A 16,237-nucleotide genomic window follows, 5' to 3' on the forward strand; every position below is an offset into this window, starting at 1 on the left:
AGTCCTGCAGTCTTCTGCACACTATTGACTTTTACCAATTTTTTGAATTTTACTGGATCTCTTGGGCATCTAGCATTTTAAAGCATCTAAAGTCACAGATGCATTTCAAGATGCATTAAAAATTAAATTCTTAGTTTTGCTACATGATGGCTTATTTTCATTTATTTAAAAGCAATTATTGTTTCTCCATAAATTATCCATCTTCTATAATCTTAGTCTCTGCTAAAGACATTATTTTTAAAATCCCATAGGAACTAAATTTATCAACATTATACACATTTTATTTCATATTTCTTTATGCTATAAATTGTGTTTGGTTCTTATTCATCTCATTTGTTAATTAGATTTCCATTTTTCTTCCATTAATGAAATAAATTATAAATGCTACTGCTGTAAACAAGTAACATTTTAAACATATAAGCTCTTCAACCAAGCTCGCCATCCCAATTTTCCCTGAAGACAGCTTTATAGAGAGTTGCACATGGATAGCCAGCGTACACATGTACCCGGAGTAAGGGAGCTTGATCCTCACTTCATGGACCATTGCTCAGCCTGAGGAAGTTCATGGCAGGTTGATAGCAGGGAGAGTGTCCTGATTCCTGAGGCAGCCCAGCAAAGTGGGAGAGCACTTGCCTGACCTTCTAATATTTTAGAAGATCTCAAAATTTTAACCAATCTTAAAATGTACAAGGTTCTTATATAGCAAGGAGACGACTCAACCCAACAACTCTACTCATCAACTGGGATTAAACAGTGATGGACCTGGCATAGGACTGTGTCATGGGATTGCTTCACAAATAACAAACCCTGCTTTGTCAACATCATCCTTCTGTTTTACTTTTTACTAAAAAAGGAAAGACATCTTCATTTGTACCTGGGGAACATGGTGAAGAAAGAAAGGGCAGAGTCACTGGTTTATTTATTAGTTGTAATATATACCTAGTAAAGGTATTAGTAAATCTGTAGTTCTTGTACTTTGGAATATTAACCAAACATCAAATATCTGGTTGCAGTATTTACGTAAGAGGCTTCCTCAGTAAAGTGCCCTTTGAAGTGGTATCACCTGATACAGCATTAATACAACTTAATTAAAAGATCATTGTAAGCCATTTGCTCTTTCATTAATCAAAACAAAGAGAAGCATATATCAGCATAGCAGAATAAGAATCTTAAAAACGATGTGAAATTTATCTACACTAATTCTTAACAATAACCATAAACCATAATACACTGTAAACATACAGGAAAGAACTGAAATTCAAAACCACAATTTTGTGAGGTTGAAAACAAATGTTCTAATTTTATACAAAGGGACCAACAGTTAAATCCAAGCCTGAGCTTCAATGTCATCATGATGAACTGGGAAACAGGGAAAACAATCTCCCAATTTTGTTTATACTGCAGCTTAATTTAGGGCATTTTCAGTGAGAATGGTAGGTAGTTATAAAATATAACCAAAATCCTGAAAATGTTCTGGGATGTGCTGTAGCTGCTTATTTCATGTTAGCTGCTTTACTTCATCTGACTGTATCTTAAACCTGGAACTTTATTAGGTCCTATTCAGAATCATAGGTTTTGGAGATCTGTCTAGTTGAATTCTAAAGAGCATAATTCATTTTCTAGCAGACTCAGTTTTTGAATGTACAGGGAACACAGAGAGAAGAGACTTGGAACAGCGGTGCCTGATGAGGAAGAGCTCAGGTCAGCAAACACCGAAGGCACCACTCAGGTCCAGGAATGCTGTCTGCTTAGGTTTGAATAAAAGGATGGCAGAAAGAGAAGAGGAGGATTCAGCTCAACAGAAAAGGATGCCGTAGGTAAGCAAAGCTAGATCCACACCTCAAACTACAGGTAAATCGTTCCATGCTGGGAATGTGAGGATGGTGATGCTAGGAGCAGAGCGAGTGCCTACCTTTCCTCATGGTTCTGTCCCGTATACACCTGGCACATCTGGCAGCTGAACCCACAGGTGGCACCACAAGAAAACCATGAAATCCAGGGGTGCAGCATCAATTCCTGGGGGAGGGGGAAGCAATGAGATCACTCTATCAAAACTGGCTCAGAATCCAACCTGTCTCTCTACTTGCTCCCAAATTCACATGTTCCTGTATGTCTGAGAGTGAGGCTGTGTGAGAAACAAAGGAAGAAGAGTCATGGGACTGAATAGACCATGTCATCTCAGTTGCTGCACGGTTATTTGAAGTAGCTGGTTTTAAACTCAAAAGGGAAATTGAAAAATATATTTTAAAATGCATTGTAAATAATTCAAAAGAGTTACACTAGATACAATTAAAAAGTTTAATCATGAAAAAAAAGAAGGCAAACCACATTGAAATATATTTAGAGATAATCCCCCTAAACACCAGATATTTTATTAATTCTGCCACAATTACTACACTTTTTATATAATGTAAGACAAAATCACATTTGAACAAAAAATCACCCAAACATATGTACAATCATTGTCCTAAAATCTTTTAACATTAGTGCAAATCAGCAATTCTTTTGACAGCAGTCACAGAAATAAATAGGTGTTGTCATAGTCAAGACCAGACAAAACTTTATGTAAAATGAAGGGACTATTTAAATTCAGACTTCTAATTATTGCTTTTCAAACTGACAATGATTCAAAGAACAGAATTAAGGAGTTCAAATTACATATATAGTATATTGATATAATACAAATGATCTTATAAGATATATTGATATCATAAAATAAACCATTAGTGATAGATATAGAAATTTGGCTAATATTGCATTTCTTCCTTTAATATTTACATTTAGAATATTTTAGAACTTAAAAATATCCTCTCAGTTGAAAGACTTTATTGAAATCTGTTTTATCCTTTCTTGTTTTGAATTTTATTTTATTTTTTTATACAGCAGGTCCCTATTAGGTATCTATTTTATACATATTAGTATATAAATGTCAATCCCAATCTCCCAATTCATCCCACCACCACCAAGCCCCTCCTGTTTCCTCCCTTGGTGTCCGTATGTTTGTTTTCTACATCTGTGTCTCTATTTCTGCCTTGAAAACTGCTTCATCTGTATCACTTTTCTAGATTCCATATGTATGCGTTACTATACGATATTTGTTTTATTCTTTCTGACTTACTTCACTCTGTATGACATTGTCTAGGTCCATCCACATCTCTACAAATGGCCCAGTTTCGTTCCTTTTTATGGCTGAGTAATATTCTATTGTATATATGTGCCACATCTTCTTTACCCATTCATCTGTCAATGGACACTTAAGTTGCTTCCATGTCCTGGCTATTGTAAATAGTGCTGCAATGAACATTGTGGTACATGTCTCTTTTTGAATTATGGTTTTCTCAGGGTATATGCCCAGTAGTGGGAGTGCTGGGTCATATGGTAGCTCTATTTTTAGTTTTTCAATGAACCTCCATAGTGGCTGTATCCATTTACATTCCCACCAACAGTGCAAGAGTGTTCCCTTTTCTCCACACCCTCTCCAGCATTTGTTGTTTGTAGGTTTTCTGATGATGCCCATTCTAACTAGTGTGAGGTGATACCTCATTGTAGTTTTGATTTGCATTTCTCTAACAATTAGTGAGGTTGAGCAGCTTTTACATGTGCCTCTTGGCTATCTGTATGTTTTCCTTGGAGAAATGCCTATTTAGGTCTTCTGCCCAGGTTTTGACTGGGTGGTTTGTTTTTTCAATATTGAGCTGCATGAGCTGTTTATATATTTTGGAGAATAATCCTTTGTCCATTGATTCGTTTGCAAATATTTTCTCCCATTCTAAGGGTTGTCTTTTTGTCTTTATAGTTTCCTTTGTTGTGCAAGAGCTTTTAAGTTTCATTAGGTCCCATTTGTTTATTTTTGTTTTACTTCCATTATTCTAGGAGGTGGGTCAAAAAAGATCTTGCTGTGATTTACATCAAAGAGTGTTCTTCCTATGTTTTCTTCTAAGAGTTTTACAGTGTCTGGCCTTACATTTAGGTCTCTAATCCATTTTGAGTTTATTTTTGTGTATGGTGTTAGGGGGTGTTCTAATTTCATTCTTTTACATGTAGCTGTCCAGCTTTCCCAGCACCACTTATTGAAGAGACTGTCTTTTCTGCATTGTATATCCTTGCCTCCTTTGTCATAGATTAGTTAACCATAGGTGTGTGGGTTTATCTCCGGGCTTTCTATCCTGTTCCATTTACCTATACTTCAGTTTTTGTGCCAGCACCATATTGTCTTGATTACTGTAGCTTTGTAGTATAGTCTGAAGTCAGGGAGTCTGATGCCTCCAGCTCTGTTTTTTCCCTCAAGATTACTTTTGCTATTCGGGGTCTTCGGTGTCTCCATACAAATTTTAAGATTTTTTCTTCTAGTTCTTTAAAAAGTGCCATTGGTATTTTGATAGGGGTTGCATTGAATCTGTAGATTGCTTTGGGTAGAATAGTCATTTTCACAATATTGATACTTCCAATCCAAGAACATGGTATATCTCTCCATTTGTATGTGTCATCTTTGATTACCTTCATCAGTGTCTTATAGTTTTCTGAGTACAGGTCTTTTACCTCATTATGTAGGTTTATTCCTAGGTATTTTATTCTTGTTGTTGCGATGGTAAATGGGATTGTTTCCTTAATTTCTCTTTCTGATCTGTCATTGTTAGTGTATAGGAAGGCAAGAGATTTCTGTGCATTAATTTTGTATCCTTCAACTTTAACAAATTCATTGATTAGCTCTAGTAGTTTTCTGGTGGCATCTTTAGGATTATCTATGTATAGTAATATGTTCTCTGCAAACAGTGACAGTTTTACTTCTTCTTTTCCAGTTTGTATTCCTTTTATTTCTTTTTCTTCTCTGATTGTCGTGGCTAAGACTTCCAAAACTATGTTGAATAATAGTGGCAAGTGTGGACATCCTTGTCTTTTTCCTGATCTTAGAGGAAATGGTTTCAGTTTTTCACCATTGAGAATGATGTTTGCTGTGGGTTTGTCATATATGCCCTTTATTATGTTGAGGTAGGTTCCCTGTATGTGTACTTTCTGGGAAATTTTTATCATAAATAGGTGTTGAATTTTGTCAAAAGCTTTTTCTGCCTCTATTGAGATGATCACCTGTTTTTTATCCTTCAATTTGTTGATATGGTGTATCACATTGATTGTTTTGTGTATATTAAAGAATCCCTGCATCTCTGGGATAAATCCCACTTGATCATGGTGCATGATCCTTTTGTTTTTGTTTTTGTTTTTGCGGTACGCAGGCCTCTCACTCTTGTGGCCTCTCCTGTTGCAGAGCACAGGCTCCAGATGCGCAGGCTCAGTGGCCATGGCTCACGGGCCCAGCCACTCCGCGGCATGTGGGATCTTCCCGGACTGGGGCACGAACTCGTGTCCCCTGCATCAGCAGGCGGACTCTCAACAACTGCGCCACCAGGGAAGCCCTATGATCCTTTTAATGTGTTGTTGGATTCTGTTTGCTAGTAGTTTGTTGAGGATTTTTGCATCTATATTCATCAATGATACTGGTCTGTAATTTTCTTTTTTTGTAATATCTTTGTCTGGTTTTGGTATCAGGGTGATGGTGGTCTCATAGAATGAGTTTGGGAGTGTTCCTTCCTCTGCAATTTTTTGGAAGAGTTTGAGAAGGATGGGCGTTAGCTCTTCTCTAAATGTTTGATAGAATTCACCTGTGAAGCCATCTGGTCCTGGACTTTTGTTTGTTGGAAGATTTTTAATCACAGTTTCAATTTCATTACTTGTGATTGGTCTGTTCATATTTTCCATTTCTTCCTGGTTCAGTCTTGGAAGCTTATACCTTTCTAAGAATTTGTCCATTTCTCCCAGGTTGTCCATTTTATTGGCATAGAGTTGCTTGTAGTAGTCTCTTATGATGCTTTTTATTTCTGCCATGTCTGTTGTAACTTCTCCTTTTCAATTTCTAATTTTATTGATTTGAGTCCTCTCCCTCTCTTTGTTGATGAGTCTGGCTACGGGTTTATCAATTTTGTTTATCTTCTGAAAGAACCAGCTTTTAGTTTTATTGACCTTTGCTATTGTTTTCTTTGTTTCTATTTCATTTATTTCTGCTCTGATCTTTATGATTTCTTTCCTTCTACTAACTTTGGGTTTTGTTTGTTCTTCTTTCCTTAGTTCCTTTAGGGATAAAGTTAGGTTGTCTATTTGAGATTTTTCTTGAGGTAGGATTGTATTTTTGTAAACTTCCCTGAGAACTGCTTCTGCTGCAATCCATAGATTTTGGATTGTTGTGTTTTTGTTGTCATTTGTCCCTAGGTATTTTTTGATTTCCTCTTTGATTTCTTCAGTGATCTCTTGGTTATTTAGTAGCATATTGTTTAGCCCCCATGTGTTTGTGTTTTTTACATTTGTTTCCCTGTAATTGATTTCTAATCTCATAGTGATGTGGTCAGAAAATATGCTTGATAAGATTTCAATTTCCTTAAAGTTACTGATGCTTGATTTGTGACCCAAGATGTGATCTATCCTGCACAATATTCCATGTGCACTTGAGAAGAAAGTGTAGTCTGCTGTTTTTGGATGGAATGTCCTGTAAATATCAGGTAAATCTATCTGGCCTATTGTGTCATTTAAAGCCTGTGTTTCCTTATTAATTTTCTGTCTGGATGATCGGTCCATTCGTGTAAGTGAAGTGTTAAAGTCCCCCACTATTATTGTGTTACTATCGATTTCCTCTTTTATAGCTATTAGCAGTTGCCTTATGTATTGAGGTGCTCCTATGTTTGGTGCGTATATATTTATAATTGTTATATTTTCTTACATATATTGTTATATATATTTATAATTGTTATAATTGTTATATCTTCTTGGATTGATCCCTTGATCATTATGTACTGTCCTTCCTTGTCTTTTGTAACATTCTTTATTTTAAAGTCTATTTTATCTGATATGAGTATTGCTACTCCAGTTTTCTTTTGATTTCCATTTGCATGGAGTATCTTTTTCCATCCCCTCACCTTCAGTCTCTATGTGTCCCTACCTCTGAAGTGGGTCTCTTGTAGACAGCATATATTTGAGTCTCCTTTTATATCCATTCAGATAGCCTATGTCTTTTGGTTGGAGCATTTAATCCATTCATATTTAAGGTTATTATTGATATGTATGTTCCTATTACCATTTTCTTAATTGTTTTGGGTTTGTTTTTATAGGTCTTTTCCTTCTCTTTTGTTTTCTGCCTAAAGAAGTTCCTTTACCATTTGTTGTAAAGCTGGTTTGGTGGTGCTGAATTCTCTTAGCTTTTGCTTGTCTGTAAAGCTTTTGATTTCTCCATCGAATCTGAATGGGATCCTTGCCAGGTAGAGTAATTTTGGTTGTAAGTTCTTCCCTTTCATCACTTTAAATATATCATGCCACTCCCTTCTGGCTTGTAGAGTTTCTGCTGAGAAATCAGCTGTTAACATTATGGGAGTTCCCTTGTATGTTATTTGTCATTTTTGCTTTGTTGTTTTTAAAAATTTTGCTTTGTCTTTAATTTTTGTCAATTTGCTTACTATATGTCTCAGCATGTTTCTCCTTGGGTTTATCCTGCCTGGGACTCTCTGTGCTTCCTGGACTTGGGTGGCTATTTCCGTTTCCATGTTAGGGATGTTTTTGACTATAAGCTTTTCAAATATTATCTTGGGTCCTTTCTTTCTCTCTTCTCCTTCTGGGACCCCTATAATGTGAATGTTGGTGCATTTAATATCCCAGAGGTCTCTTAGACTGTTTTCATTTATTTTCATTCTTTTTTTTATTCTGTTCCATAGCAGTGAATTCCACTATTCTGTCTTCCACGTCACTTATCTGTTCTTCTGCCTCAGTTATTCTGATATTGATTCCTTCTAGTGTATTTTTCATTTCAGTTATTATACTGTTCATCTCTGTTTGTTTCTTCTTTAATTCTTCTAGGTGTTTGTTAAACCTTTCTTGCATCTTCTTGTTCTTTGCCTCCATTCTTTTTCCAAGGTCTGGGATCATCTTCACTATCATTATTCTGAATTATTTTTCTGGAAGGTTGCCTATCTCCAATTCATATAATTGTTTTTCTGGTTTTTTTTCTTGTTTCTTCATCTGGTACATAGCCCTCTGTGTTTTCATTTTGTCTATATTTCTGTGAATGTGGTTTTCTTTTCACAGGCTGCAGGATTGTAGTTATTCTTGCTTCTGCTGTCTTCCCTCCAGTGGCTTTGGCTATATAAGAGGCTTGTGCAAGCTTCCTAATGGGAGGGACTGGTGGTAGGTAGAGCTGGGCATTGCTCTGGTGGGCAGAACTCAGTAAAACTTTAATCCAGTTGTCTGCTGATGGATAGGGCTCAGTTCCCTCCCTGTTGGTTGGTTGGTCAGAGGTGACCCAGCAACAGAGGATATAGGATCTTTGGTGGAACTAATGGTGGACTCCCAGAGGGCTCATGCCAAGGAGTACTTCCCAGAACTTCTGCTACCAGGGTCCTTGTCCCTGTGGTGAGCCACAGTCAGCCCCTGCCTCTGCAGGAGACCCTCCAACACTAGCTGGTAGGTCTGGTTCAGTCTCCTATGGGGTCACTCCTCCTTCTCCTGGATCCTGATGCATACAATACTTTCTGTGTGACCTCCAAGAGTGGAGTCTCTGTTTCCCCCAGTCCTGTCAAAGTCCTGTAATCAAATCCTGCTAGTCTTCAAAGTCTGATTCTCTGGGAATTCCTCCTCCCATTGCTGGACCCCCAGTTTGGGAAGCCTGATGTGGGGCTCAGAACCTTCACTCCAGTGGGTGGACTCCTGTGGTATAATTGTCCTCCAGTTTGTAAGTCACCCACCCAGTGGTTATGGTATATGATTTTATTGTGATTGTGCCCCTCATTGTGGCTTCTCCTTTGTCTTTGGATGTGGGGTATTATTTTTGGTGAGGTCCAGTGTCTTCCTGTCAATGATTGTGCAGCAGTTAGTTGTGATTCCGGTGCTCTCGCAAGAGGAAGTTAGCAAGTGTCCTTCTCCTCCACCATCTTAGACCAATCTCTGTTTTATCGTTATATTAAAAAACATATGGGTGATTTTAAGAATTTTAAATATTGAGATGTGTATTAAATATAGAGTTTAAACCTTCATTCAGCCTATTTCATGCATGTAGAAATTATTTTTCTACCTGTGAATCACACATGCATTTCTATTATTACCTGTTGCCTTTATTTGTAGGATTTAGCACTTTATTAATATAATAAATCAACTGACATTAAATTCCATTTTTACTTTATATATTCCTTCAGAAACATGCAAGTCTATACCTGTACAGTTAAAGCTCCCAGTATAAACAACAATTTAAAGTTACAATTACTAAAAGAATTTCAAATAAAAAATTCTTCTGAGGTATTTCTAAGTATATACAGTACATCACATTTATTCACTTCCTTTTCTGAAATTTAGCAATAACACAATTTTGTAATTACTTTGTATATGATAATATGATAAAATGAACCTGTCATAATTTAAACTAAGTAATCACAAAATGTATCTGGATAGTTCCAAATTTCCCACAAGGTTAATTAACTACCTTATTCTTCTCTGCTAGCTATTATTATTTTAAAGTTATCCAAGTCATCCATTAAAAGATGTGGGACAAAAAAGAACCATTTCCAATAAAAATGAAGTAGTGCTTTTATTTTTTTTAAGTCTTTAAATATGACCAAGATCTTAAAGGATACTGAAACTCCTTCCAAGTGATTCCAAATGAGCTTGGAGTATTTAAGTTACCTAACATCTTTAACAACATGTAATTATATGAAATATTCTGTTTATTATATATGGGACATGTATATAGAGAGGTAGATTTACAAAATGTATATGTATATGTGATGTACATTATATATGTCATAAATATGCAAAACAAGTAGGAATACAATAAGCAAGCAAGTTTATATGCACACAATTTTAAATGGCAGTGTTTGTTATATGTCCCTAAGTTTACATACTGTTAAATGCTGCTTTAGAGGCAGAACTAGTTGAAGACAACAAAGAAGTAACATATTTAAACATACATCAGCAGATGGATAATTTTTATAATAAATACAGTCCAGAATAATTCACTGATGTATCTTGAGTATTACTACAACTAGTTTGCCAAGTTGATTTTTCATCTTATAATACCAACTTGTATCACACCCCTTTTTAGAGATAGAAATGCCAACTAAAACAGAGACAAAAACATATTAATAAACACGTTCCCCAGGCTATACTTGGTGGTTCTTTCCTCCATCAAATGATATACAAGAATGTACTATTTACTCCTGTGATCCTGAATTAATAATGTTCAGCAGCATATAAAGTCTCTAGGAGGTATCAGTAGAAAACTTCTGACTTATAAAAATAATACAAGACAGCTTAGACTCTTGGTATTTTCAACTGTGTATTAGGTGATAACACAAAATAATCTCATCCCTTAGCCCTGATTTGCTCTGTGAATATCATTTCAGCATTGGAGTGGTATCCAAGTGGCCTATGGAAAACATAGAGTGAATATGCCTTTTGCCCCTTCACTTACTTTCTTGACAAAGTAAGATGTGATTTAAAGTAAGTTGCCTTCTTTCACTCTACTCTCTGATACCTGCTCCACCCCATCTTCTGGACCTTAGATTCCTGCCCTGAACTCTTCATTACATTTGAAGAGCTTCATCATTCAAGGAGAGACAACTCCATGGTGAGACAAGTTTGCCCCTTCTGGGCTACAAATGAGTCCTGTACTCCATCATTTAATAATAATGCCGACACCCTATTTTGTTCATGAAAATACAGGCAAACTTAGATTTTGCTCCATTTCTCCAAAAAGAACAGGAAACAGTCAAATGTTAAACGTGTACTTTTTTTCTGATATGTCTGGTTGGTCATATCCTTGGTTCAACTGCTACATTTATGATTCTCTCCTTCCTCCTTTCTTATCAATACTCTAATATTTTATATCCACAAAGGCTGATTAAATTGTAAATTCTCTACCATGGCTGGCTCTTTCTATAAGAAGCTGTGACATAAGAGAGAGAGTGGAACTGCCTCATCTGCTGAGGTGACTCAAAGTGACATGCTGGAGTGTGGACGAACTTACAAAATCAGCCTTCTCCTGAGAAAAATGAGTTTTCATAACCTCTGTAACCTCCCTGTCCGGTGGGAAGAAAGTCCAGCTCCTACTCTCTCCAAAAAGTTCCCTGGAGTCCTCAGTTTTTTTGTTAAAGAACCAAGTCCAGAATGGTAGAATGATTCAAACAACTAATTATTTATCTAAATTTCTTAAAGCATTAAAGTCCCTGCCACTGGGGTTTGCAACTTCAATCTCCACCTGTTTAACAGCCTCCCTCTTGCCTCTTCTCCAAAGGGCTCTTGTGTAAGATAAGGGGTCAGGAGATAACAGATATCTGTATTTACCATATTTATACCAGCCTTCCTGGGATCTAACATGGGATGAAACAGGATTTGGACAGTCCTGTTCCATGTTAATAATTAGTTGTGCAGTACAGTATTCAAAGTGTAAATATACTGCAGTATGCATATTTGACTTTTTATTCTGAAATAATTTTGGATTTACTGAAGATTCCTAAAGAGAGTACAGGATTCCTGTACATGCTTCACACAGCTTCTCCTAATATTAACATCCAACATAGTACATTCTTCACAACTAAGAAATTAACATTGCTGCAGTACATGGAGTTGTACACACTGCTTCATTTCTGCTTTTACATAATATTTCATCATGAGACATTTTCATGTCAGTTAGTATAGAATCTACCTCGCTCTTTTTAAAAGCTGCAGAATATGTCATTACAAGAATGAGCCTAAGTTTATTTAGACAATCTCCTATTAAAGGAAATTTAGGTTATTTTCAAATTATCATTACTATGGGTTGCAATGAACGTCTTTGTATAAGTTACTGTAGGACAAGTAAAATTCTGAGTTAAAAGTTAGGGTTATGTGATAGCTAATTTTATGTGTCAACTTGACAGGATCTCAGGGTACCCAGATATTTGGCTAAACATTATATTTGGGTGTGTCTGTGAGGGTGTTTCCAGATTAAATTAGCGTTTGAATTGGTAGAAGCAGTAAATCTGTTTGCACCCCACTCGCCCCCTATGTGGGTGAGTACCATTCAATCTACTGAGGACCTAAATAAACAAGAAGATGAAGGAAGGAAGGATTTGGCACTTGCTGCCTGTCTCTGTGAGCTGGGACATTGATCTTCTTCTGCCCTCAGATCTCTTGATTCTCCAGCCTTCAGATCTGGATTGGAATGTATATCATTGATGCCCAGAGTTCTCAGGCCTTTGGACTCAGACTGAACTACATCACTGGTTTTCCTGAGTCTCCAACTTGCACATGGCAGGTCATGGGACTTCTTGGCTTCCATAATCACATGAGCCAATTCTTTATAATAAATTTCTCCATATATATATATAATCTCCTGTTCTCTTTCTCTTGAGAACCCTGACTAATATAAGGTATTAATTTTGTACCAATCTACAACAGGGCAGTGTCTATCGACACCCTCTCTAATGCTGAATGTTGTCATATTTTTTTAACTTTTCCTTCTCTGATGGATACATAAAACAGAATTCCCTGTAGTTTTGGCCAGGCATCCTCCTGCAAAGCTGTTTATATAACTGATAAATCAGCAGTGTTCAATAGCAACAATTTAAGTTGTTTCAAATGAAAAGCTGTCTGCAGTAATATTTTCTTTTTCTGAATATGTCACTAGTTGTTCATGTTCTTAAAATTCCTCTCAGAGCTTAAAATCAGTGCATTTTTTCTACCCAAATAAAAAGCCTACCCTATTAAAGAATACAATATATTTTTTTTTCTTGAGCAGAATATTTTATGCTATGGGAAAACTTTTGATCACTTTAACATTTATTCTAAATTATAAATTAATAAAAAATGGTTAATTATTTCCATGCTCCAAAAAATTATTATTTTTGAAAGATAGATTTCTTAAGAGTAAACATATGAAAATTCACAGACATCTTGTTACAACAGGTATCATGAAATCAAGGGTCATACATAGCCTTCTTTATTCCACTTTGTATTCCCCTCTGTGATGAAAATATTTTATGAAGTTCTTGTTCTTAACATTTCAAGTTGGAGAACTCAGACTATTCTCATTTTTATATTCTCTTGGCTTTTAAAAGTATCAGAATTCAGAGACTGCTGTTGGTTGGAATATTAAGATTTAAAACTTAAAACAATTACTGAGATTATGTTTTTGAATTAAATATATATTTAGAGGCAGATCTTTGTACTAGAAGAAGGAAATATTTCTATTTTTCTGTTTTTTTAACATAACAAGGATACTCATTTTTATTTTGGCTTTACATTTAAAATATCTAGTTACGTTTTACCAACTTGAATGTATTAATAAGATGGTAAGATCAGTTTTAAAAAAAGTAACAACTTTTCACTGTATTCTTGGGAATTGTATGATCTCCTTAAATATTACATTACCTAAGTATCAATTGACTTTATTGGGCTTGTTTTACATTGCTGGTAATTGGTGGGTAGAGGGCCAGGGCTGCTGGTAAACATCTTACAATGCACAAGACAAGTCCCAGAACAAAGAATTGTCTGACTCAAATGTCAATAGTGCTCTGGTTGATAAAACAGGGATTTTATACAATAATGCTGAAGATGCTCCCTGTACCTTTCATTTACAAATCCACAGACATTCTTGGAAATATGGCTTTTTGGCTGTGGACAAAATTAATATGTATCAAATCCCCATTGGGCATTCTAAGAAGAAATGTGATACAGAAAGAAAGAAAGAAACAAACAAACAAAAAAACGCATTAGCTAAATCTGTATAAGGAAAACAGTAAGTCAAGTTAAAAAAGCATGATTCAGCATAGATATGAATATTGCATACCCAGAAAACACCTCAGGTAATATTACAAAGATACAGCCATTTTAAAGGTAGACTATGGATCATTATAGGAACTAATGTAGTTGTGGTATTAAAAATAAGTCCACTTTTTAATCAAGTTGTGTGTTTTCTTATTGTTGAGTTTTAAGAGTTCTTTGTATATTTTGGACATCAGTCTTTTATTAGACAAGGCTTTTGCAAATATACTTTCTCTATGGCTCGTCTCTTCATTCTTTTGACAGTGTCTCTCACTGAGCAGAAACTTTTAATTTTAATGAAGTCCAGCTTATCAATTCTTTCTTTCATGGATCATGCCTTTCTTTTTGTATCTAAAAATTCATCATCAAACCCAAGGTCACCTAGATTTTCTCCCTCCCCGGAGAGGCTGCCTCCAGGCTGGAATGATTTTCAGATCACAGTAGGCTGCACTTCCATCAGTGCCCACCCTAATGGCAGCCCTGTTTGCTCAGATCTCTGCTTCCAACTGTGCTGTCTCAGTGCCTACAGGTCAGCATTCCTGCTGTACTGTTTCTATGTGCTTTTAATGTGTCCAAAGTAAACTTATAGCTGCACTGAACTGCCACATCCTCTCTCCAGGTACTAGTAATTGTTTTTCTGGGTAACATAGTTTCAGGGTGGCAAAGGTTTTGAGCGGCTTATTGGTCCTATGAGTCATGCTGATTTTAGTGTGAGGTTTTACAGAATGTAAAAATTTTTCAAGAATCATGTACAGTGTTATAGCAGAAACACCTGTACATGATTTTGTGTGTGTGTATGTGTGTATGTGCATGCATACACACAAACACAAAAACATATTTACATACCTGCAGACAGAAGAAAAATAGCAATTAAAAAACTTTTTAAATGTTTATACGTAGTCTCCATACTTGTTTTCAAGTTTCCAATCTACTAAATGTGATAACATAGTTTACTAAACATTTCCATCCTTTTGGATAGTGTAATTACCTTTATTTATTTCCTATCTTAAATAAAGAAATATGTACCTTCATACAAATGGTCACTTAATTCAATTGAGTCATTTTCTTAGGAAAGATTCCAAAAGTAAGCTTATACGTTAAAAGCATGAACTTCCTTATGGCTATGACTATCTATGGCCATATATTTTTATAAAAGTTCTGTGTCCACACCCTCCTTCATGGGCCTGTGCCATCTCCCATACCTTGTCTAAATGAAAGACCAACTTCTGGACCCAGGGGAAAAAGTAAAGTAGCCAGTTCTTATAGAAAGAAACTTAGGCAACAATTGACTCAACCAGTCTAAACACAATAAAAAATTATTTTAAAGAAAGCTTAGGTGGCCAAAGACTTACAAGTTTAAACCTTTAAAAAAATCTTTCATTTCATTTTATTGTGATTACACATTTTATCATTGTAAACCTATTGACTAAATATAATTATCATTACCATGGAATTTTGCTGTTACCTCTATGGTAGTTGCAATGGGAACAAGAAATGCAGCAAGACACCTGGAAGTTGCAGACATGGCTAAAGTGATGCTTGCAAACTTCACAGCACTTCCCAAATAATGTGGAAAGGCCACATGTAAAATGTCAGTATTGTTTTTACATTGATACTTTAATTATAATAGTAGTGGTATCTATTAATTTATATATGTATGAATTGTACTTCTAATTCCAAATAAGATCTGAGGTGGCTTATTCCCCAACCCCATGTAAGCATGCACTTTGGAATCCATTCCTTTCATTAAGTGCTACATTATTGACATCATTTTACTAGAAATAAATTACAAAATCCCAAGACAGTAAATTAACAATATGGCTGAGAAACATATCCAAAGTTAGTCTTCAGTTTCCTCTTCTGTAAAACTGGAATGGTGATACCCAACTCACAGGGCTATTTTGAGAAATAAATAATAGTATGAATTAAATGAGAACAATACATTTCTTTGAGATTGAATGCATATAATTATTCTAATTTATGTCTCAACATAATTACAAATTACTGCATATTATGTACCTTCAGGGGTGTTTGTAAACATTTTACTCGGAAAACGCTAAATATGTAAATAGCCAGGGCTCATTATTTAATAAAGCACTGTGAGATGTCACAATGTTTTCCATTAAGTAATGCAAAGCAATTCAGCTACATGTCTGAATCAATCAATGACTACTTGTATGTTTAAAACATAGTGGTGGGCTTCCCTGGTGGCACAGTGGTTGGGAGTCTGCCTGCCGATGCAGGGGACATGGGTTCGTGCCCCGGTCCGGGAAGATCCCACATGCCGCGGAGCGGCTGGGCCCGTGAGCCATGGCCGCTGAACCTGCGCGTCCAGAGCCTGTGCTCCGCAATGGGAGAGACCACAACAGTGAGAGGCCCGCGTACCGCAAAAAAACCCAACAAAAACATA

Source organism: Grampus griseus (assembly GCF_964374135.1).
Source record: "Grampus griseus genome assembly, chromosome: 3".
NCBI classification, from domain to species: Eukaryota; Metazoa; Chordata; class Mammalia; order Artiodactyla; family Delphinidae; genus Grampus; species Grampus griseus.